We start from the raw sequence: 24,230 nt of genomic DNA on the forward strand, positions 1-24,230 counted from the left end.
CTTGGTTTTACTGCAGGTAGGCTACGTTAATCTTAAGTTATATCAAAGCCATGTTACCGTTAGCATTGGTTGCAGTGATGAAATTTGATTATTGGGTATTTGTAGAAAGCCCCGGTTATAGGCTACCAAGAAAATTGATAACAGCACTAATTGCATCCGACTGTCATCTTTTGTTTGACCATAACCTAGGCTACTAACAGGAGCTAAGTGAGTTAGCCACAACACCCTCTGCATTGATGGTTTTCTAATGAAAATATATAGGCTACCTGAAAGATAGTCTATGATGCCTGGGACATTTAGCTCAAAACATCAATCTAGTTCATTCCCAAACACCCCCATAATCAATCCTCATTTGTGATTTGCATGGTTCAAAGTAAAAACTAGGACTGAAATGAAATTATCATGAATCATTTTTAATCGCCGAATGTAGATTCAGTTAAGATGTCCAGAACTCCATTTAAACCAAATTTTATGTGTATGTAGCAGGGCATTAACCTGATACAAAAACATTCTCTGGATGGATGATTTATACCAAGTTTACACTGGTCCAATACATTGGCTATCCATGGGGTTTTTTTTGTTATGTGTTTAGTAGTCTGTGCTTTAGATTCCAAAAAACTATGCAATTAAAACACGTGTGTGAAGTATCCAAACAATGATAACGCTTACATTATGGCTGCTTTAGCCACAGACCTTGAGCTACTGTACAGTGGGTTGGATTCCATTTAGAAGTGTCGCTTTCCGTGATTCACACAGCTGCGTGAAATGTATTACTACTGATATGCAAAACTATTAACTTTTCGCCAAGAGGTGGCAGCTTAAGTCCTGATACTGTAAGCCATTGGTTCCCAAAGGAGATTTTATTTGGGTCGCCAGCATAGCCTAGTGACAATTATGTTGTGTAATAGGCCTAGCATAGGACCTACCTTATATAGCCTATAGTTTGTTAACAGTCACGGTTTTGTCATAACTCCCTCTATGCATTTTTGCATTTAGAATAGCTCTGAAACCCGGGCGAACACTTCGCGGGGGCAGCGTGGATATCTCAATCGCAAAATTAAACAATATTTCTATCGGCGCCTACCATGGACTAGGCTATGGACCAGACTAACCATGGACCTGATAGTTGCAAAATGCAAGGGAACATGAATCAGCATATTATTTGCACAAACAATAACTGACAGTAGCTCTTCAACTTGGCCCGTTAAAATGTGTATGAACAGTCTAGCAACAGCATTTCATGAAGGCCCTTTTGGACATGTCAGTTATTTGCACCACTGGGTAAAACTGCATTTTGTTTTAGACTACTGGTATTTAATTTGTGCATTGACAATAAAGCTGAATATCATATGACTAGATGACTAAACTTATGCATATGTAGAAGAAGAAACATTCACAAAACTCCATGACATGACCTCTCTTCTTGATAGCTGTTGAAAACTGCATGGAACTGACAGGGATTGTTTTGTTTAATAATAAATAAATAAATAAATTATACCTTCTGCTTTCCCCAAATACAATGTAGCCTACAGGTGTACCTTTCATCAGTCTAGTTGCAATGGATGGACTGTGATGAACTGCCCTACTTGTGATTGTTTAGATATTTTAAAGGTTTTATAAGAATGCTACACATTTTTTGGCAAGTGCTACAAATCTATTCACCTTTGCAGGCCAGTAGGCTACTTTGTGTGCGGCCCGCAAACACACATTCCAAACAAGCATACACAAAAGTCACAAAATATGATTTATTTTCGTGGAATGGATGTACAGGACTGAGCGGCGGTCATATTTTGTACCGCTATGTGGTACATCTAGTTTTATAATATGATACAAAGTTCATGTTAAGGGAAATAAAAAACACAGGACATTAAAATATTGGAGGAAAGCTCTTCCAGTATGGAGAGGGGACCAATTTGTTTACCCTGCATCTGTAAGACAAATGGAGAGAGAGGAAGGGGTAGAGAGAAGACAGTCTCAATAAAAACACTCAGCAATCAGGTCTTTTAGAATTGTTCACATTTTAAAAGGTATTTCAAGAGTTTTTAAAACATTTAAACTAATTTCTACATACTCGTTTCTACATATTCGTCATATATTTTGAATGCTTCTGTCGGGATTCGAACCCGCGATTTCGGTGGAAAATTGACACGATAATGATATGCGCACGTCAGATTAAGGCTTCAATTTGATTGGCTGTTTCTCCGTTACACCTATACATGGCTGGCCCCCGCGCCGGCGGCGAGGATTCTACCACTGAACCACCAATGCTGCTACAAATGAGGAACATGCCAAGTGTGTGCATCATAAAAAAAAAATCAAAGACTCGTAAAAAAGTGCTCTGAAGTCCAAAAGTAGGACATGAAAAACCTCACACGAATAAACATGTATTGGGCTTAACCACATTTAACACTGATCACAAACAGCTATCAGACTTACTTAGTGGTAATAATGCATTGATGGCATTAGAGGTGTCATGGCTTGTTTTCACATTGACATTCTAGTAAGAAATCACTGAAGTTTGTTTATGCTGTCTGTGTGTAAATACACCTTTGTTAACATCTAAATCTATTAAACATAAGATAAATAAAAAATAAAGTTAATAACATCTGATGCAAATCTCAACCCTATGACTTCTACTGGAACAAAAGCTTGTAATACCTGACAAATGGTAGGTCTACCCGCCCAGCTTAGAAGCTTTTTTAAAAGGAGGTTTGAAAGGGAGTGTGCTTGTACTTATACCCACTCTATGCACCTGATATACTTTTGCCTGCTACCATATAATAGTAACCTGTGAGCAAATATGTATTTAATATAATGGCCAGACATAAATAATGCACTCACAGAGGAGCTATTACATTTAGGTGAAAAAGCATCCCTCAGTCACATTATTTTATTAAACCTCCCTACACAGGCACAGCATTGATAAAGGGAGCTCATTCAATCCTGCAGGGGAGGCAGGACAAAGTGAAATCATGGATATGTAAATAATAGACCCTCTGTTTGATTACAGCAATTTATCACCGTCTGACTAGTTGTTATACACCCTGCTCTCTCCCTCTTCCTTTCATTGTCTTTCTCTCTCTCTCTCTCTCTCTCTCTCTCTCTCTCTCTCCTCCCACACGTACACACACCCACACATGCACGCGCACGCACACGCACACACACACACACGCACACACACACTGACCATTGTGTCAGATCAGTTTTTTCCCCAATTGTTTACTCCATTGTCTATATTGTGACTGGCTTATACGCTGCCACTCATTACAATCTAATGCAAGACTTTGGGTTTGTTGTTGTGCTGGTGTTCATCCTGCCACTGAGTACAATGGAAGGAGACTGCTAAACAGACCAAGTTCAATATGTTCAATTCATCAATTCAACAATATCACATGAACCAATCAGAACCACAGACGTCTAACCCATTGCACTGACTTGCACTGGATCATGCCCACCCCTTTGAGCACTGTGTTTCCTAATTGCAGCATCAACTCCTCTAGTCTCTAAGCTATGATAATCATCAAAGTAGCAGCAGTGCAGTAATAGGCAGTTTGGCAGTGCCTGTACACTTAGTCTCCAAAGACCAAATCATTCCATGGAACTCATTCTGTTTGTCACAACACAGTGGTCCCCAAACTACGCCCGCCACCTCATTTTGGGTGGCCCCCCAAAACATGTCCGTGGTATATAGCATCTGGCCCGCACGGGAGTACGACATCGTCAAACTATAACCTCCGTAATTTCCCCCTTTCATTCTCTATGGCGAGTCTTAACTGTACACATGTAATACTCTTTTTGTCCACTGGTGGTTGTTTTGGCGCTGTTTCGCGTTTGCCATCGAAAACGGAATGAAATGTAGGGCTACCTGCAAACAATTGGTGTGTTCAAAACGGGAGACAGCTGCCTACTGCCTCCCTCCCTACATAGAGAGCTGTCTCACTAGACATGACTTTGGATTAAATGCATCTTTTAAAAATGAGAATCTTTGGTTAACACTACGGTATGACGTTAGCAAAGGCCTGACGTTAAACTAAATTAGCTTACGTAAGCTAGCAGGCTAACGGTATAAATTAGTTTTACGGCCGGCAGATATATCAGACCAGACTCTATTAATGGTTACAACAATGGCATAATCAGATAGTAAATTGTTTATTTCTAATCTGTAATCTACAAATCTAAGCAAAATAAGGTCACACAAATGACATTTTAAACAAATTCAGCAGCCATTACCGATGTCATCCGCCATGTTTGTTTACCTTTCACAGCTGTTTCAGACGTTGCCGCAAGGGATTATGGGTAGGAGGGAGCATGAAGTGTGCATCGATGCTGCCTTCAAAAATGACCGTTATTTGGGAATTCTAAGGGAATCTTAAAAGGCAGCAGAATTTGTTTTTTTTCGGTTTCGAACCGCACTTGCTGCCTTGCTCCCCAGTTAGATATCTTAAAAGGCAGCAACTTTACCCGTTTCGAACACACCCAATGTAAGAGGCCAATGCTGACTGCATTAGTGCTCAAAGTATTCTAAAAGTTTATCAATTAATTGTTAATAACTAGATGTACCGCATAGCGGTACAAAATATGACCGCCGCTCAGTCCTGTACATCCGTTCCGCGAAAATAAATCACACTTCAATTTGTCTCCATATTTTACTCCATCCCCCACTCTTGAAACTTTTGTGTATGCTTGTTTGGCATGCCTGAGTGTGTGTGTGCGGCTGCACAGAAAGTAGCCTACTGGTGCTGAAAAGGTGAATAGATTGTAGAATAGCCAAAGAAGATGTAGCATTGTTATAAAACCTTTAAAATCTCTAAACAATCACAAGTAGGGCAGTTCATCACAGTTCATCCATTGCAACTGGATTGATGAAAGGTCACTTACACCTGTAGGCTACATTGTATTTGGGAAAAGCAAAAGGTATCAGCATAATGTTATTTATTTATTTATTTTTTTTATGTATTTATAAACAAAAACATCTCTGTCAGTTCCATGCCGTTTTCAACAGCTATCAAAAACAAAGGTCATTTTGGATGGATGGATTTTTTGTGAATGTTTCTTCTTCTACATAAGATTTTAGTCATCTTTAGTTCATGTAATACTTTATTGTCAATGCACAAATTAAGTAACAGTAGTCTGAAACGTTATTGTTAATGCACAAATTAAGTAACAGTAGCCTAGTCTGAAACGAAATGCTGTTTTACATCCAACCAGTGGTGCAAATAACTGACATGTCCAAATGGGCCTTGATGAAATGCGTCGCTAGACTGTTCATACACATTTTAACGGGCCAAAGTTGAAGAGTTATGCCAAGGAAAGCTGTTAGCTTCCCCTAAGCTACAGGTAGGATTATAAAAGGTAGGCCTATTTACAAATGAAGTAGCCACTTCTAAATGGGACCCACTACACAGTAGCTTAAGGTGTTTTGCTAAAGCAGCCATAATGAAATGAAGGTGTCATTGTTTGATACTTCACACACACATGCTTTTTAATTTCACAGACTACAACTACCAAGCTGTAATCAAAGCACATCGATTCCTCTCACACCCTGCACGCACTTAAAACAAAAATAAACAGGCGCCTCAGTCTCACACATGTATAGGCAAAACTGTATCAGACCGGTGTAACGTTGGTAAATCTTCCATTGCACAGAATGATTTTGTAGCACGCGGCAATAAATGACAGTCGAAAGATACAAACAATGCTGCTATACATTTGCTTGGTATAACCGCATTTATAGTTTTCTACAAATGCAATAAATCAAATGCCTCCATCACTCAACCAACGCTTAACGGTAACATTACCTAGGTCCTTATTGATATTACAAGATTAACGTATTCCTGCAGTAAAACCAAGCATGTCCGATAAACATCCTCAGATTTATTTCGGGCTTTAAGAAGAAATGGGAATTACACTTTATGTGAACATCGCCCTATCCTTATTAGATGTTCGCGGTAAATTACAGTCCTTGTATGAAGCGCCCATTGTTTTTCCAACCCACTTTTAACTTCCAACAAAATTACGCCTCACTGCAACGATGCGCCATCTAGTGGACAAACGACTACTTCTCGCCAATACTGAAAATGCAGCCATGATGATGATGATGAATATTTATTTTGGCTTTCTTTTTAATCCCCGGGACGAAATGAAAATTTTCCGTAAAAGTCTAGTGGGGCTACATACCCACCAAATTTCATGTACCCCGTGGTTCGGGTGTCCCGGTATCAATGACCAAAAATTCAGGGAGTAGATGACGGAAAAAAAATCTTGAATTGTGTGCATGTGTGCGCAGTACAAATTTATGTTTATGTGTGTGGGGTGTGTGTGTGTGTGTATGTGCGTGCTTGTGTGTTTGCCTGCGCGTATGTGTGTTTGTGCATGTGCATGCATGCGCTCATATGTCTACTGTGTGAGTATGTGTCATACGTATGATTACTGTAAATGTATGTGTGTGCGTGTGTATCTGTTTATGCACATGTGTGCACATGGAATGGGTTAACATGACCCCTGGAGGCAAACATACGGAAAAAAATTGGTCATCCTAGGCCCTACAGTTCTCAAGATATTCACAGAGAACTGTGTCTGCCCCTACCCTCCTTCGGGGGTCCAGTCCAGCGGGGGCTACAGATCAAAACGAAGAATGATGGTTCCATGCTATCCATGTGGGGGTACATGCCCACCAAGTTTTGTGTACCCCGGTCTTTCAGTGTCCCGGAATCCTTGTTGGTGTACGTCACTAAATGTACACATAAATTATTTTATTGTAAGGCCCCCCATGAACGAAAGTACACAAAACTTGGCATGCATTCGGAGGGTGTCATAATGATCCTACACTTTTAATTTCGTGCAGTTTTGACCTTGTCAGCCAGAGATATTGTGATGAAAACACCGAATATTTTGCTTTTTAATTTTTAACTAGGTGGTGCTATACATGAAATAAGTGGTAATGGGATGGGTTGACATGCCCCCTTAAGACCAACATACATAAAAAAGGTGGACCTCCTAGGCCCTACGGTTTTCGAGATATTCACAGAAAACTGTCTCCGGCCACCTACAGGCCAGTTGGTGTATAGTAACATAAATTAATTTATTGTGTGGCCCCCCATGAACGGAATTCCACAAAACTTGGCGTGCATACAGAGGGTGTCATAATGATCCTACACTTCCAATTTCGTGCAGTTTGGACTATGTTAGGTCACAGATACCTTCAATTACAACACCTCATTTTTACTTTTTGTGTTTAACTAGGTGGCGCTTTATACATGAAATGAGTGGTTATGGAATAGGTTGACATGGCCCCTTGAGATCAACATACAAAAAAAAAAATGGTCCTCCTAAACCCTACGGTTTTCGAGATATTCACAGAAAACTGTGTTCGCCCTACCCTCCTTTCGGGGTCCAGTCCAGGGGGGGCTACAGATCAAAACGAAAACGATGGTTCCATGCTATCCATGTGGGGTTACATGCCCACCAAGTTTCGTGGTACCCCGGTCTTTCAGTGTCCCGGGAATCATTGACGGAAATTTGGGCATGCGAAAAAAAAAAAAAAAAATAAAATCTGACTAAACCTATATGACTGCCTGGGCCGGGCGGTCATAACTAATTAACTTCTATTCAAGTCTTATTTCTGGGTCTTTCTGGGATAATTATTTCTATTTTTTATCCACTGCTCAAATGTTCATTCAAATTCACAATTCACAAAGTTCTCATAAGGTGAGTGAAAGTGGTCATTTCAGATGTGTTTTGTCAGCACTTCATAAACCTCTCATAGTTTGAGAACTTTAAATTATTTGTAGTATATTGCTTGTTCACAACTTGAGCTGTGTAGGCAAAGACACAGAGTTCACACATTTTGAATAAAATATAATTTTGGGACTCCTGCTAATACTTTTTTGGGAATGCTTTACGCCTTTTTATTAGTATTTTCATTTGTAGTTTCATTTGAGCTACATTTTACACTGATATGGCATGATGGCAATATAAACACAGCTAACAATGGTATTAAATTGCAGTAGCCTATGATTAAATGTAATGGAATATTCAACTAAGGTAGACTGCTGTTGTTCACAGTTCTAAGATATTTATGGTTACTGATATACTCCGAGTCTCTGGCCCTCTCTTAGAGCCAGGCATAGCGAGGTTATAATTATTTTCCTCAGGATTGTGAATTCCTGTTATTTTCAACAGGAATTCACATAGCTCATTAATGATGCTGTCCAGATATTTTGGTGAAGTGGTCAGCTGAACTCTTGAACCTGTGAAGTTTACTTCTGAGCCTTTTGAAAAACAAAATGTTTCTGAGACCAAAGCAGGTCATTTGATTAAAGCTCTACAGAATGTAGAATACGTTTATAAATTAAGGCTTATTAAACAGTCACTGTTGTGTCTGAGCTGCTTTACTACTGCACTCGTGACCCTGTGCAGTTAAATGTCTTCTTTGACTTCCTGGTCAACGCCTACTCTTGCAGCCAGTCTGAAAAGAAAAGTGGTAAGTGATTAAGTGGTAATTTTATCAAATTATGTGGCTTTAATAAAATAACTTGCCCATTGGTATGTATGTTGTGAGGGCATAGCACAAATTTAATAATTGCTACAAGGGCACACAAAGTCACATATTCCCATTCTTTCAGTAGAAAAAACTCTTTTACCCCACCTCAGCAAACTCGCTGGGACCCCACATGCTCGGTTGCTGATCTAAAGCCCTGTGTATGATGGGTAGATCACTTGTTCAGTAGCCAATGAGTTACTAGATCCTGCCCTCCTACTGTCAAATTCATGCCTAAACTCAAACGTGAATCTTTTAGAAACGAGAGCTAAGAGAAGTGTTACTAAGAAGGACCCCTTAAGGAGCAAATGAGGTTAACTTACTTTGTAAAATACACAGTTAAACTGATACACATTTGAAATATTATGTTTGCCAAATGGTTTCCTAAGCTGTTGACGTAAACGATAGATTCTGGTTTTGGTTCTCAGATTCTGGATTTTGGTTCTTGAATACATATGGCATTACTGTATATTGATGCCTTAATAGTTAGCCTAGATGGGAATGCTTTGTTATTTCCTGCTAGCTATTGAGTACATTGGGGACATACAGTATTGTGCAGCGCCCCGTACCTCAGCTCTTGTTATGTCACTCTGCTTTCCTCAGGCATTCTTTCAAGTAATTTGCTTTTCTTTTGTCAGTCAAAAACTAACTTGCACCAAAGTAACTTTTCCTCTGGCCTGAGTGAAAGCTTGTGTCGCTCATCTCTTTGAAAGTCAGTTGCAGGGAAAAAACATGAAACAGCAGGGAAAACAGGCAAATGCAGAGATTAAGTAAGGGAATTCATCCCTCTTGTTTTTCTAATTTGCCCCAGAGATAGAGCATTAGACAGCTCCTGCAGCTGCTGATAACAACCTGCCTGTTCCTTCCGGTAATTGCTTAACCAAGCAGGAGGTGGTAATGTCTTAATTATGCAATTCAAAGATATCTTAAAGCTCATTATATTCTGATTTATAGTTTAAAATGAAGGGTTAGCGCAAACAGATCATAGAGGCAATGTTATAGCAAGGTGAAGTAGTTTTTCATACTTATGGTTGGCTACAGATAATCTGTTTAAAACCTCATAGTTATATAATTACAGCAAGCCCAGAACCACCAACCCACTGTACACTTCTGCTAAACGCTTGATAAGACTGTCCCATCCCCCCTGAGGAAGTGCGAGTTGTTCAATTTGAAAGGAAACACATATAGTATCTCCAGTAGTTCACGTTCGTTGCCCCGAAATCATGTTGCATCCAGTACGCCAGTACTCTGAGTGCAACTGCTGTATCTCCCAACAGTATTGCTTAACTCAGTGAAGATCAATCTCTGCAGTCACTCAGAAAATATCTTCACGGCTAAGTAACTGTCTTTTCTGATGCCCAACAGCTGTAGTTCACATTCAATTGAATTTACAGTGCTTTGCCCCATCTGTGATGTTTGAGAACGGTTTATACCTCTTTATCTAAACATCCCCCACCTCCCTCTCTCTTAAATCTATCTCAAACACAGACTCACCACAGACTATCACATTATTCTAAGAATAGACAAAACTACTGCAGGTGGCAGGGCCTGTCCTATCAAGTTCCTTTCCTTTGGATAAATCTGCCTGTTTCTGTCAAGGACACTGACAGTTTTTGCAGTCTCAAAGGATTACATGGGAGTAGGAGAGTTGAATGTTCGCCTGACTTGCAGCAGGATTGTTACTTCAGTATACTGGAACAGTGGTTGAAACCTTGATCCAGCCCAGACGACTGCTGAGGACCTGAAGTAAATGATCGAAATCTCGCCACTAAGATACATGACTCCCAACTTTGCCCGTAGTTTCATTTAGTCTTGGCTATCTCATTGTGTTCCAGCCTTCCTCTTCCAGCTCACAGTTCCCTCATCCACCATTCAGGCTCCTTTTGTCTTCCATTCATTTATCTCTGGACTGCTGACAAATCATGATGTCAATCCTCCTCCTCTATAACTCAGTGACCTACCATAGCCACAATGATTGATTCCATGGTGACCACTATTCTTGCTGACCAGTTCTGCATGGTCCACCACAGTTATGAACATGCTCTTAATGTTGCTCTGCCTGATGCAAGTTCAGTAATTCCCACATCATCTCCTGTGATGCCAGTGTGAACCTCTAGCCCACCTCATTTACATGAGCTGTAAATACTCAGTAGCCTAAATTATCCATTGGCACTCTGTTGAGAGTGAGAATTAGAAATAGACTTTAGTAGATAAAGAGTTAGGGTTGGGGCAAGGTTGCAGTTTAGCTTATTTGACAGTTAAATGCTGGGTAGTTGGGAGTTGGGCTTAACAGACAAATACTTGAAATATTGACATATTTAGAAAATTTGTTAAATAGCCCCTGAGAGCAGGCGGTTTTGTCAGATGTGGACTCTCCACCTCAAGTGTTAGTGAACAGTCTCATTAAACACAGATCTAGGTGCAGAAATATGTCTAATGATAGTAACTTGAACACATGTGATACCATCACCTTCACCAAATTCATTGTTTTGATAATGCATCACTGTAAAAATGAAGGTGTGTAATCCCTGTTATTTTTTATTTTCTATGAATAGCATTACTAAGACCTTTTTGGATTATTGGCTTTAAGTCATCTCACACAAAGCAATGCATAGTGCAATATTCTACACTATAGTACAAAACCATCAGAGGCATTGCTGAGACAGTGAAATAAGAGACAGAGGGACAGACTGTGTACAATGTGTGTGTGTGTGTGTGTGTGTGTGTGTGTGTGTGTGTGTGTGTGTGTGTGCAGGTGCGCAGGAGATATTTTGAAAGTGAGGGGGACCAAATTGTGAACACAAACCCATAGTGAGATCAGATTTCCAGATATCGGATCGCCACCTCTGGCCCACTTTCGACCATCATATTTTAAACTTGCCAGAATATTAAGATAATACCATTGATTGTTTTCAAAATATTTTTTGATTAAAATTGTCAAAACTGTGAGATGAGCACAACGCCAGATCTGCCCTCAGACCAGCTTCTTGCTATGTGCAATTCTACTTTTTTTTAGATTTATTTTACACTACTTGGGCCAATGGTAGAATACTCTAAAAGCAACATGATGTTGATATTTTATGAAGCCATGAATGAATCATCATGCCTATGATCCCAACATAGACTACATGATCAAATAGCCTAGTTAGGCCTACAGTACCTAAATTGTCTGGTATAACCAAATCAACTCTCCACTATGTGTCTGCAGTTAATATTTGTGCTATAATATAATGTTAGAACATGTTGGCTTAACAAGTTACCAGTCCAGAACACACAGAAATTTGCAACAGAAAGTTGCCTTTATAATCAACTACTATTTGTTCCAACAGCATTTAAACAAAGCATTTATAAAATTGAAAAAAATATATATATTACATAACAAGTAAAATAAAATACTGTTACTGTAGTAACTGTACCACATTATCCCAAGCTTCAAAGAGCTCCCCATGTCTGTGACAGCCAGACGTGACACCGCTAAATTCTCAGCTTGTTTATACCCCACACTGAACGCGTAAGAAAGGCCCATCACTCTGGGGTGTGGTAGCCTACTCTCTGGGATTTATGCACCAAGGTAACTGAAGTATCCAATTTGTGTCTTGAAATTATGTTTGAAATAAATGTCTTAGAACAAAAACTTTGGGTAGGCCTATATACTTGTATTTTATAGTTAGGCTAGTGAAAACGAGTTGATCAGTAGGCTAGTTGAGTTTGTTATCAATAAACATAACAGCTAATGTCATGTTGAGCAGGAGATAGGCTACCATAAATCCTCAAATTATGCCCGGGATTGATTCTATTTATAGCCGGACAAATAAAGGCAGGTTCCCATATTTGCCTACCATACCAACAATTGCCATCAGTCCACCAGCGCTAGAAGACATTGCTTCGATTTAAGTCAATGAAATAACACCTCTTCTTAATATTTTATTGTATTGTTGGTTGGATTAATAAAGTCGTTTTCCTACCATGGGTCTCCAACACACGTTCTCAAGCTCATTGTCTTGTGCCCTTCGAAGCTAATTGCCAGAGGCTGAAGCCTACTACATTTAACGCAATTGTTGCATGACTCAAGGCATTCCAGCCTACGAATTTAATAAAAGTAGCCTACTAAATCATGCATAATTAAACAGTAACTCAATTTAGGCTACTTGGCTACGCAAAAAGGTTTCTATTACAGCACAACCCCTATTCAATGAATGGCTGCCTTGTCTCGCAAAAAACAGCGGTGGAAATCCCGACACTTTTTCAACTGCATGAAACATAACAGTGAACCATCAAATATCTCCCAGAGTTCAGTGCCCATCAGTCCCAACATTTAGCAATATAATCAAACAGTCCAAAAGTAAATTAGATCCCAAACCAAACCGAAAATGTTATGCTTTTGATGGCCTACCAGTATGCCGCTCCAAACGAAAAGCATCTCTAATGATGGTTGTTAGTAGACAAACTGGCTTCAGAGTGAATATGAGATTGTCCAGTCTTACAGTACTGTAGATGGCTGTGGTTAGTGATGTGATGCTGTTAATGGGGAGTTTTACATAGTTAGCGCAAACCCTATAGGTTATTATTTATTTCGCGTATATAAGGCTTTTTTTCCTTATCAAAAGTGAGGGGGACGACGGCCGTCTCTTCAGCACTGCGTGGGACATATCCCCCACGTCCCCCGTGCCTCCTGTGCCCCTGTGTGTGTGTGTGTGTTAGAGTGTAAGTGTGCCTGTGTCTTTCTCTCTCTCTCTCTCCCTGTGTGTGTGTGTGTGTGTGTGTGTGTGTGTGTGTGTGTGTGTGTGTGTGTGTGTGTGTGTGAATGTCAATGCAGCAGGGAGAGAAAGGGAGAGAAAGAGTTCTTGCAAGTTACTGTTTTTCCATTGTGTAGCTGTAGCATTTCGGCACATTTTTGGTGAAATGCTTTTTGGGGCAGATGAAATATTGACCCAGCCAGGAGATGAAGTATTGACACAATCATGGATAATTTCCCCACAATTCACTCAGTGAATAAATGCACATATTTTTTATTGTAGCTTTTTGGTTGGAGCAGCAGAGTCAGCAGGCACCCAAGCACAACACACAGCCATTATCATGCAATGCAACGCTCTGCCATTGTGACTAAGGGAAGGGCCTGTATCAGCCATCTCCTCTCACCTTGTTGTTGACATGTAATTTAGATTAACAATGACCACCATGGAAAGAAAGGCATATTGTGATTCTTCTGATTACTTGTTACATTTGAGTGTTTTTTTCTCTCTCTCTCCTTCTCGTCTGAATGCAGTAGATGGCAAGGTCCATTTACTGCAAAAAAGCAATTCTGTTTTAAGTTTGTGCGTGAGCATCCTTCTTTTATGCACTGGTACAAATTATGTGAAGCAATACAGAAAACCCTGAAAGAAACTAGGATTTTCCCTCCACTGAATGTCAATATTAATTTAAAATCCTATCACTCTTGTCTGTCTATGTGAAAGTTCATGTTAAAAGACAATGGGGAAAAAAACATAAAAAATGTGTTTGTCTTCCTTAATGATGTCTGGTATGAAAGTGCCTTTATGAGTGCCGAGTTGGGGAATTATAGGCAATTGAAATCAGTACGTCCTCAGGATGTGCTCATAAATTAGAATGGCTGCCAGCTCATAACTGAGATGTAACTGGAACCTTAGATCAAATTGATTTGAAATTTAATAAAAACACATTCATGGTGATGTCATGCATCATGAAATTCTCTAATGGTAAAAAAGTATGGTTCTGTTCTTTGCTATAAAACTATGATTGATCACTAACAGCATGCCATCATGTTTGCATAATATCCCACTCTAACAAATATGAAATCATTTGATTCAGGCGAATTAAGTCTGGAATTTAGCATAACAGATTAATGTGTGATTCCACTTGATATACATTGTTTCTCCATTCTAACCGTGAGATCCTGCCCTAATGACATAAAAAGATTTGCACGTCCGTTAATCAATCTGCTGTAACTGAGTCGTAGGCCTACTGAACTTATATTTCTTCAGAATTAGTTGTCTAGCCTACTATTGTTTGTGTCTATGTTGACAAACCGTCATCTTGTTTTTACTTAGTTTTATTATTTAATTCACTAATGTTTATATACACAATAATTAGCATATTCGCCATAGCTGTTGTTATAGCTATAACCCAATAATTTTCAGTGTCCCGCCGGCGACATATACACACAAGCTGGGAACATTCATCCGTATAAGAAGAGGAAGAAGGGTCGAAGCAAGCCGCAGGTTCGAATCCAGACCAGAGCAAGAGCAAATGAACAGATTTCATTTTTAAATTTGCTTGTTTTACAATCAATTCCTTATCTTTTAATTTTAAGTAAATTAATAAAAACTCACATTTATGCAGTTGTGTCCTATATGTTAATTTGGGGGATATCATTCATACTATATTGTAATTGTTATATCTCATTCAAACTGCAAGCAGCTTCTTGATATTATAAGTGTTACTACAATGGACTTATTGTAAAGGAATACAACACAACATAATCAATTCCACAAGGAAAGGAAATCAATTCCACAAGTTCCACAAGTACACATATTCTAGGCAAAAGGGCAATTGGGTGAGGTCAGTGAGTTATTTTAGTCAGTGAGTTATTTTAGTCAGGTCAGTGATTACATTCTGACTGAAAAGGAACCAGAATAATAAAACATATATTTTAGATTTATAAAGATATAAAGAGCCTACGTGTATATCTTTTGAGTTGTTACTGCATGGCAGCGAGCACATTTTGTGTAAAATGTGGACACGTTATAGACTTTTCCTACACGTTGCAGTGTGCATTTCAATGCGCGTGTTTCATGCAAGCGTGTGTGAACAGAATTCTAGAAAGCAGTGACTGGACTAGAGGATACAAAATGATCAGGCAACACAGATTACTAACCAGAGTGGTGGTCAGTTGTGATATGCGCCATCAGGTTAATATGTAGAGTATTGTTTTGTCATTCGAGTTCGAATCTCATAGTTGACCTTTTTTATTTTATTGATTTGCTGGCGTTCATAATCCTGTGTTAGAGACACTTCAAGTAGAGGCGGCCACAGCCTGGCAGCAATCAGTGAAACGTTTGTAAACTTAACCATGATAGGCTACTTTGAAGGCCTAATTAAACGGCTTGTGCAAGATAACACAGCTCTCTGTTTTGTTTGAAAGTCAACAGAAGTGACGTTGCCCAGCATCGCTTAGAGTACCTTTAAATATATATTTTTTCTCATCACAGTTTTGTTTGTTTGCAGTCTCGAGATGGTCATATACTTATGTGCACATCAGTGGTGCACATCAGCTGATCAATAGTCGTCAGGTGTCCTTGCTGGTTGATCGATCAACAGTTAGACTAGTAGTTTGGCAGTCTGTGTCTGTCATCATGGCCTAAACAAACATGGTGGCCTAAACAAACATGGTGGCCTAAACAAATGATTGATTGATATTGATAGTGGAATATGTTCCAAAATACTTTAGGCCCAAAGCAGAAATTAACATTTTTACATATTTACATTTACATAGATAGATAGATAGATAGATAGATAGATAGATAGATACTATACTTGGTCCATCATGTCATATCTGAGTCAATGGGCTACTCCAGTGCCAAAAAGACAGAACATGGTTAAGCAAATACTTTTTGCTTCATAAAAATGTATTTGTTTTATGATGTAACCTTTGCAGATGATTTTTAATCTTTTGCTACTGGGAATGTCCAATCGTTCCAGGTTACACAAATGCGTGTCAGCTGAATGTAGGCTAGTTTACCTCCCAGTGTTAAACTCAGTGATTACGAATACCTCAAAGCTTGTATAGTAAAGTGACATTCGATGTAGACTTCATAAGATATTCATGAAATATTTACAAAGGCTGGAGAGATTAAATGAGTGGTATCCAGGTTACACAAATACAATGTTGGACAAGTTGTTGTCGTTCTGTCTTCCACATTCATGAAAGGTTTGGTATGAATGTTGAGTCATGTCTCATGAAACAGTCATGAATGCTTTATGTGCAGTTTATGACAGCTGATAAATGTGTTATAAACTCACCCGTCAAGTAAAGTGTTACCAAATATACTAAATATACTAAAATACAAATTATACTAAATAACACTTAATCTAAATCAATTCTAAAAACAGTATCCACATAGTGGGTTATTAATCAAGAGGCAAGCGCTCTTGATTAATAACCCACTATGTGGATACTGTTTTTAGAATTGATTTAGATTAAGTGTTATTTAGTGCAACATTAATGACTGAGGCAGGGACTGAGCCTGTGATTCTCTGTGCATAATAAGGTAAGGTAAGGTGCTCTGTGAGAGTGAGTGTCATGGTTGTGGTGCAAATGATTAAGTCCAACAGTGCAACAGTGCAAGAATAAAGTCTAGAGACCAGCATAAAATAAATATGGACATATCAACGAGTAGGCAAGGTAATATAAAAAAAACTATAGAAAAAACTATATCTATATATATATATAACTATATTAAGAAAAGGTATAAGTGTGGCCACAATTCGGCTGTGGCATGGAGGGAGGGGTTATGCATATGTGCTAATATAGCACGCAAACAGTGAGGCACCTTACAACAAGGCCTGTAACACTGGTGGCTTGGCCTTGATCATACATGCACCTACATGTCCCAGCATGATGCTATAGGAACTAGGCTCCACAGTTCTCTTTTCAAATGAACATTGCAGGCTGTGTTATGTGTGCGTCTAGGTAAGTGCTGTGGGTAACAGGTCAGCCAGCGACGGCGCCAGTGATTGACAGCTATCCCTCACCTCTGACCGCCCGGCAGTCCAGCAGAGATATAAATCACAGTGCGCTGCTCGCCTTGCAATCAGTGGCCACAGAAAGGCCCACTGGCTCTCTGATTGAGGCTCTTGCGCTGCTCCTCCCACACACAAGGCCACTCTCACAGGCCAGTATATGGGAAATCATCACCGCCAAAGTGACTGCATTAAAATTAACGGAGCAAGATATTGCACTGTTCAGAGAAATGGAGAAAAAAGAAGAGTTTGAGTGTTTTTTTTGTCCTTTTACACAAAATGTAAAGGGGACAAGGACAAGAATTGATTGTCAAAGAAAAATCCAATCTCACCGAAAAAATTGACAGAATGTGTGTTATTGTGTGAAAATAACCATTTAAATAGTTACATTGAAACTGTGAAAGTGTCATCATGACGTTACTCTTTACATTCTATATCATTCTCCATTGGCTGTAAATCCTGTGGACGGACTCCAATGGGAATCAGAGCTGATCAACTAAATATTTGCTTGTGCTCAGTTATTTATCCAACTCTGTTGGTATTCAGTGTGACCTCTGACGGCTGAGAAACGCCTTGGGTGAAATCAAGTATTTGCATTAAAAAGTCTAAAGGATTGGGAGAAAGTTGATTCAATTAAGAAGGCCCTCTCATTCCCATTCCCTGCCTCCCTAGCCAAAGGGAGAGCACTTTCCTGGAAATTCAATAGGCAATGTCCATGTTGTCAGGAATGGATGCCTGCCAGGGGTTACATTAGGTTTTGGGTATTGTTTTGTGCCATAAGATGGATGTATAATCAGATAACACTGTTTCAAATGTTCTGTGCCACACTCCATGAGTCATACTTACTCTCTTTGAAATGTCAAATCCTAACTGACAAATACACAGTAATGATGTGCAAGTGGTTTGTTGTGGGGAAAGGTAGTGCTTGTAAGAGATGTGTGTGCATGTCTGTTCATGCGTGCAGGTGTGTTTGCACATGCACGTTTTATGCAGCAGAGGATTATATTGATTGGGTTGGTGATAGCGTTGGGTGTATACACAGGGATTTGGAAAAATTGAACGTGTGCAATGAGAAAAATGCAATCAAGGAGAAAACATAAAAAATATGAAGGACAGAAGGATTTATTTACCAAGCGTCAACAGATTTTCTGAAATGAGTTTAGAAAAATTCTTGTAGTAAATCAAAATATCCTTGAAAGCATGCTCACAGTCCCATGGTGATTTTAGCAAGCTTTCAAAATAACAGCAAAAACACCCATAGACACGCAACGTTCAGGACAAAGCACACAGTGCAAAAACACTATGTGTGGGGGGTCTGTGTGCATATGTGTGTGTGCGTGGTGTGGGGGCTCTGTGTGCATGTGTGTGTGTGTGTGTGTGTGTGAGAGAGAGAGAGAAAGAAAGAGAATGAGAGAGAGGAGGTGTGTGAGAGAGAGGGGGGGACAGAGAGTGTGAGATTGTGAAAATGTATCCTCTAAATCCCCACACCTGAATATATAATCTCCCCTCTCTAAGAGAATGCAAAATGAGAATGCTCAGAGACTGCTGAAAAGAAAAATGGCAGTCACATTTACAAGTTTCACGGTGTTAGGCCCGAGATAAACTATTTCACTTTATATAGTACCTGTGCCATAAATCTTTGCAGGCCAGCAAAGACAGTGCCTCTCTACTCCATCCTATGAATCAGTGCCCCATTCAACCAGACATAGCTCCATATGTTTTAACCCTTTGGTTGCCTCAGTTGCATGCCGTCTGTTCATTCGGATCTAAGCGAATCAGTGGTACACAAATCCAGGGGCACACAAATCCAAGCAGTTCATTTCAGCAGTTTACTTCAAAGATATACATGTGAAAGTGTGTTGTGCTGTAAGCCTTTCAACTCAGAATTAGAAGTAATTTAGACCCATGTGTGTTTAATGCCTGAGCAAATATCAGTTTCTAATTAATAGTTCACCTTTAACTTGAGATACTAAGACAGCTGATGCTTAAATAGAGATGTTTCAAACTTCCTTGTGGCTGTGCTGAAAGTCAACTGAAGGAAGAGCTCAGGCTGTGAAATAAATTAATATTCCATATAAGCCAGCTCTGTTGATGTGTTGAAACATGAGTTTTTAGAAATGATGAGTCATTGCTCTAGAGACATAATGAAGGTGCTGAAACAACAAAACCAGTCTCACTCAGACATTAAAACTCCTTTAATTAGCTTGTTTATCACCCGGCATGGCTAATATTCTTGATAAAATCCTAATTTATTGATAAGAGGCTTATTGCCAGTTTAAGACCCACACAGACAGGTTAATGTCACAGTAGACTGGTACACTGCAAGGCCACAGAAGTCATTTAAAGGTTTTGAAAAACAAGGCTGAATAGATATCGGCAGCCTGCTATACCTGAATTTTTTATACAATATGTAATTTACTGATTTTAAAATATGATTAGCTCTCCTGACAGAAATCGCATGGTAAAAACATTTTGTATGTCTAATAACGATACAGCAATGATTAATGAGAATACAGATATAGCTACTATGTCCCTTTATCCCAAGACTAGATCTATTAGAAGTACATTTTATAATTAGCATTTTTTATTAATTTGCCCAAATGAAATAAGTCAAATTAATTGCATTGGGGACCACCAAACAGCAATGACCAGAAATTAACTCTGCAGTCTGCACACATTAGCCACCATAGCGACAATCTTAACAAGAGCTGGTTGTGGGAAATTCTTTCCTGGTCGTAACATACTGATATTGTAGCTAAGGGAAGCATCTGCTCCTCAGATCTACCACAACATGGGGAAAAACGCCTGCTTTCCAGGACTTCGTTCCTGCCATCGGATTGGCAGCGTACTGGAGGAGGGGGTTTAAACTGGTATGGACACAGATGGCAGGGTTGGCTTTGAATATGGCGACAGTTACATCAGAGTCAAAATATACTGCATATTCCCTACAAGGACTTGGGGCTTACTTACCTGACACAAAAGGCATTGTGACATGACATGGAAACGGCCTTGGTTGTGTATTCAGTGTGACTTTCCAGTAGCGACCCATAACACTCACACAACAGGGAACTGACCTTCAGTAAATGTAAAGGAGGACTTGAGAATTGTGTCCATTCGTGGAATTCTCCCTCTTGGCATTTAAAGAATATCAGAGAGTGCGGTGTTCACCATCATCATTTACAGACAATTTTCCCTTCTGCTACCTGAAGGCCAAGCCATAGTTCTCACATCACCATTCGACAGGATTTGTTCTATTGGTCCTTATTTTTTTTTCCATCAATGGCTCAATCCAAGTGTGTGGATTCAGTGGCTCACTACAAGATTTGAAGGGCACCCTCATGATGTTGATTTTACGAGGAGTGACCTTATTAAGTTGTAACCTTTGACTGGGGACTATATGGACTGTTTTTGTTAGCCCTGTAAAAGCCATCGTATATTGTCCCATATCTCTGGTCTTCAAAAGGCCACAATCTGTTGCTGTAAATCAAAGCGACCTCAAGACTGGGCAGCACAATCTGAGGTTCCACTTGGGCATGGGTGCCCCCTGGCTCTGCTGCTGGCGGGTGCCTGGGAGCAGAATTGATTGACTTATATGATTGATTTATGCAGAATTTAAGAGTGCAACAGACATTCTGCATACCTGGATAACTGATCGATTGGTTCATCAGTGCAGAAATTAAGGACGGAAAAGACATCAGCAAGTGTTTTCACCCCACAAACCAAATGAAATGGTTTGGCAGTTGTTACGATAGGTTAGGGTCACATGGAAAGGCAAGCACTGACTTACAGGTGGGGCTTCAGTGATGTCATTACCTGTGGCTAATTAGGCTAAATGGAACACCTGTCCGGGGGCCTGGGCTCACAATTAGTTCAGGCTTTTGAGAAAGGCAGCGTGGCCTGTGTTTCCCCTTTGAAGAGAGTTTGCCCGTGAGCAGGCAAACTTGGACAATTTACCGTTTGTTTGGATTTTAAACCACCACACCACAAAACTGTAGTGATGGGTAAATGAAGCCTCGAGCGCTACTCGACACATTTCCCTAATGTGCCGAGTAATGTGCCGAAGCTTCGAAACATGGAAGACAAGGAAAACACAGCGACATCTGGTGGTTTGCATAAATTGTCGCAGCCACAGACTATTTAAAAGAATGCATACAACGTTCAACACAATGCCAAAGCTTCGAAATGTTATCATTCATTACATTAAAAGTGTTGCAAGAAATTTGCATTTCTGTTTGTCTCAATTCAAAACAATAAAATACGATTAGGCAACATAATGCCATCACTCTTTATCACGTGAAGATTGGTGTTTCCGTGGAGGCGTGAAATCATGTGTTATCCCAGTCAATGATCCAATCGGTCTCCCATCCACTTAACGCCCGCAGTAGACACTACTTAGCTTTTGAACCAGGACAAAGTATTTTCAACCTCAACACGCTGGCGAGTGAAAAGGAAACGACCAGGCGCCTAATTAAACCAAACCCTATATGGCCCGACATGTTTTGACGTTTCATGAATCAAACTTTCAATAAAAGGAAAATATTATGTCAGCCATTATTGTTAAGCCTACATAGAAATTATTAGCCTGTAATGCTTTCAAATTACATGATTGAAGTTGAGACTGCAACACAGACACGTTTAATGTCATTGTTCTAAATGGCAAAGCTTTAGGCTAGGCCTAAGCTATTTCTTCTTTATTTCTATGTGCCTGATATTATGGATTATGGACATTTTCCGGAAAGAAAAGAATGTAAATTCCAAAATAGAGAAAGCATCCTATATAAAACAGGGCTACCCACAAATTTCGCCTCTTGCAATACAACACAACTCATTTCGACACTAGAGCGGGTGCCCTGGTTTGCGCAATTCAAAGCCTTTGAGTCAGATTCCGAAGCAGTCACGTGTGTGTGTGTCCTAAACGAAGCTTCAGAAGTCACACTCACAAACTGAGGCCTCGTTTGTCATCAGTCACATGATTTTTATGGAAACGACACAAGCCTCGAACCGGGGCTTCATCTGGCACGCCCCTTTCTGCTCAACACAAGCTCCGAAGCCTCGCTTCATTGGGCACATCACTACAAAACTGAACATTTCAACCAAACTAGCGCCGAGAGCTATACCGGGTCAGCGAGAGCCACAGGTAAGTGACCTCTCGCTGGAGCTCTGCCGAAGCTGACACGCACACATTCGCAACCACTCACCTAGGTCTTCCACGTCTGTACACCACGTAGGGCCAGTGTGTAAGGTAACGTTTTGGGTTTTTTTTTTTGGCGTTACCATTGCGTGGTGGTCCGAGGCTTCAGCTAAGAAGAATATAATATACCCTAGACACGAAGCTTAGCTTAGTTTGGATGCTGTGCCTTGGCCTGCCCGTAACAGCAGTAGATGTACTATTACTTTTCATATAATCCAATTAATCTGGATCATTTGCAGAAGAACCAGAAAGTCATACGATTTTGGTGATATACATGCATTCCTGACAGTTATATCAAATACTTATGGAACCACTTCAAGGAGGTGCATTTTATCTATTTCACTGTAGTACTATCACTGACAATGGTTGTTGTAATGGGTAAAGGCCTCCCACATTAGAGTGACTGTGTTTTGTGTAATTATATGTTTAATTATGTAACATTTTTTTATTAATCTTATATTCACATGACCATCAGGTAAGTTCTCACCACATACATCCTGTCCACCAAGCTTCTGATGTTTATGTAGCAGCGTGGAAAATCACTGCTCACCACTAGCTGGGCTTACCTTAGTGTGTGTAATGTAATTTGGCCATTACTTTTGAGTTGGATTGGACATATCCCAACACACAGATGTTGAAGTCCCAAACGACTTCATACTTTTTGACGACATTATGCCGCTTATTCGGAGCTACTGCCGAGTCAGCAGACTTCTGAGTATAAACCTCAGTTGAAACGATGGTGGTAAATTCTACCTGCAGATAAAAAGGTGAACATTTAATATCCAAGCAGACGGCAAAACAACAAGTTGTCATAACACGCACATCAGAAACTCAGAGGTGCTAAAAACTAACTCATGTCAGTTAAACCTTTATTTACCTTATCTATCCATCTGGGGAGCCATACACCCGCATGTCGGCATCTTATGAAAATCCATGGAAAACATCCTGTAAAACCACAAACACAATCAAACTAAATTACCCTCTGTTCCATGTACACAAAGAAAGTTGTGTGATTTTGTATGTCAAGGATGTACATTTTACTTGCTAACATTTATTTGGAAAGTATAATGACTACAGAGAAAAATAAAAATATTGTTGTGCAAGGACACAGAAGATGCCCGTGTGTGTGTGTATGTATATTTGGCTTTGACCCCACCTTCCACGGTTATCAGGGTCTTTAGAAGGTGGACAGACGTGGACAGACATGGCTTAGGTCCAAGTACCATGGAAGGCCATTGTCATCGTCAGTAAACACTTCAAAGGCAAAGGACATATATTCAAAACATGTTATAACCTACAACTTAACAGGATTGAATTGGTGAAGAAATAACAGTGAATGTTAATATTATATACATACGTAGCTTATTTTTCATAAATCAGTTTTCTAGATGGCAGAAGTAGTCAAGAACAAGACATGCACATATTTTGAATGATGCTTCAAAACACATGGGCAGTCGTGATTCCATTCATTTCCTTGGACCAGGTGCTGTGGCACAATCTCCGATATTCATGCTCTTATCTTATTTGCCCAGGCATTTTGTGCAGTGTGCAACTGCAAGAGTGGCTGTAAACAGCATTTGGCCCTTTTCATATTAAGGAGAGATACTGTAGTTTTATCAACAGCCTCGCCAAGTCTGGGCCACCCAGTTCGAAAGTAGAACATTTGGCTTAGAACACATCATGACAACATCAAATAGAACTCCCACATGCATGCAGATTTTCTCCACGGATGAAATATTC

The sequence above is a fragment of the Alosa alosa genome, chromosome 5 (genome assembly GCF_017589495.1).
Source record: "Alosa alosa isolate M-15738 ecotype Scorff River chromosome 5, AALO_Geno_1.1, whole genome shotgun sequence".
Classification (NCBI taxonomy): domain Eukaryota; kingdom Metazoa; phylum Chordata; class Actinopteri; order Clupeiformes; family Clupeidae; genus Alosa; species Alosa alosa.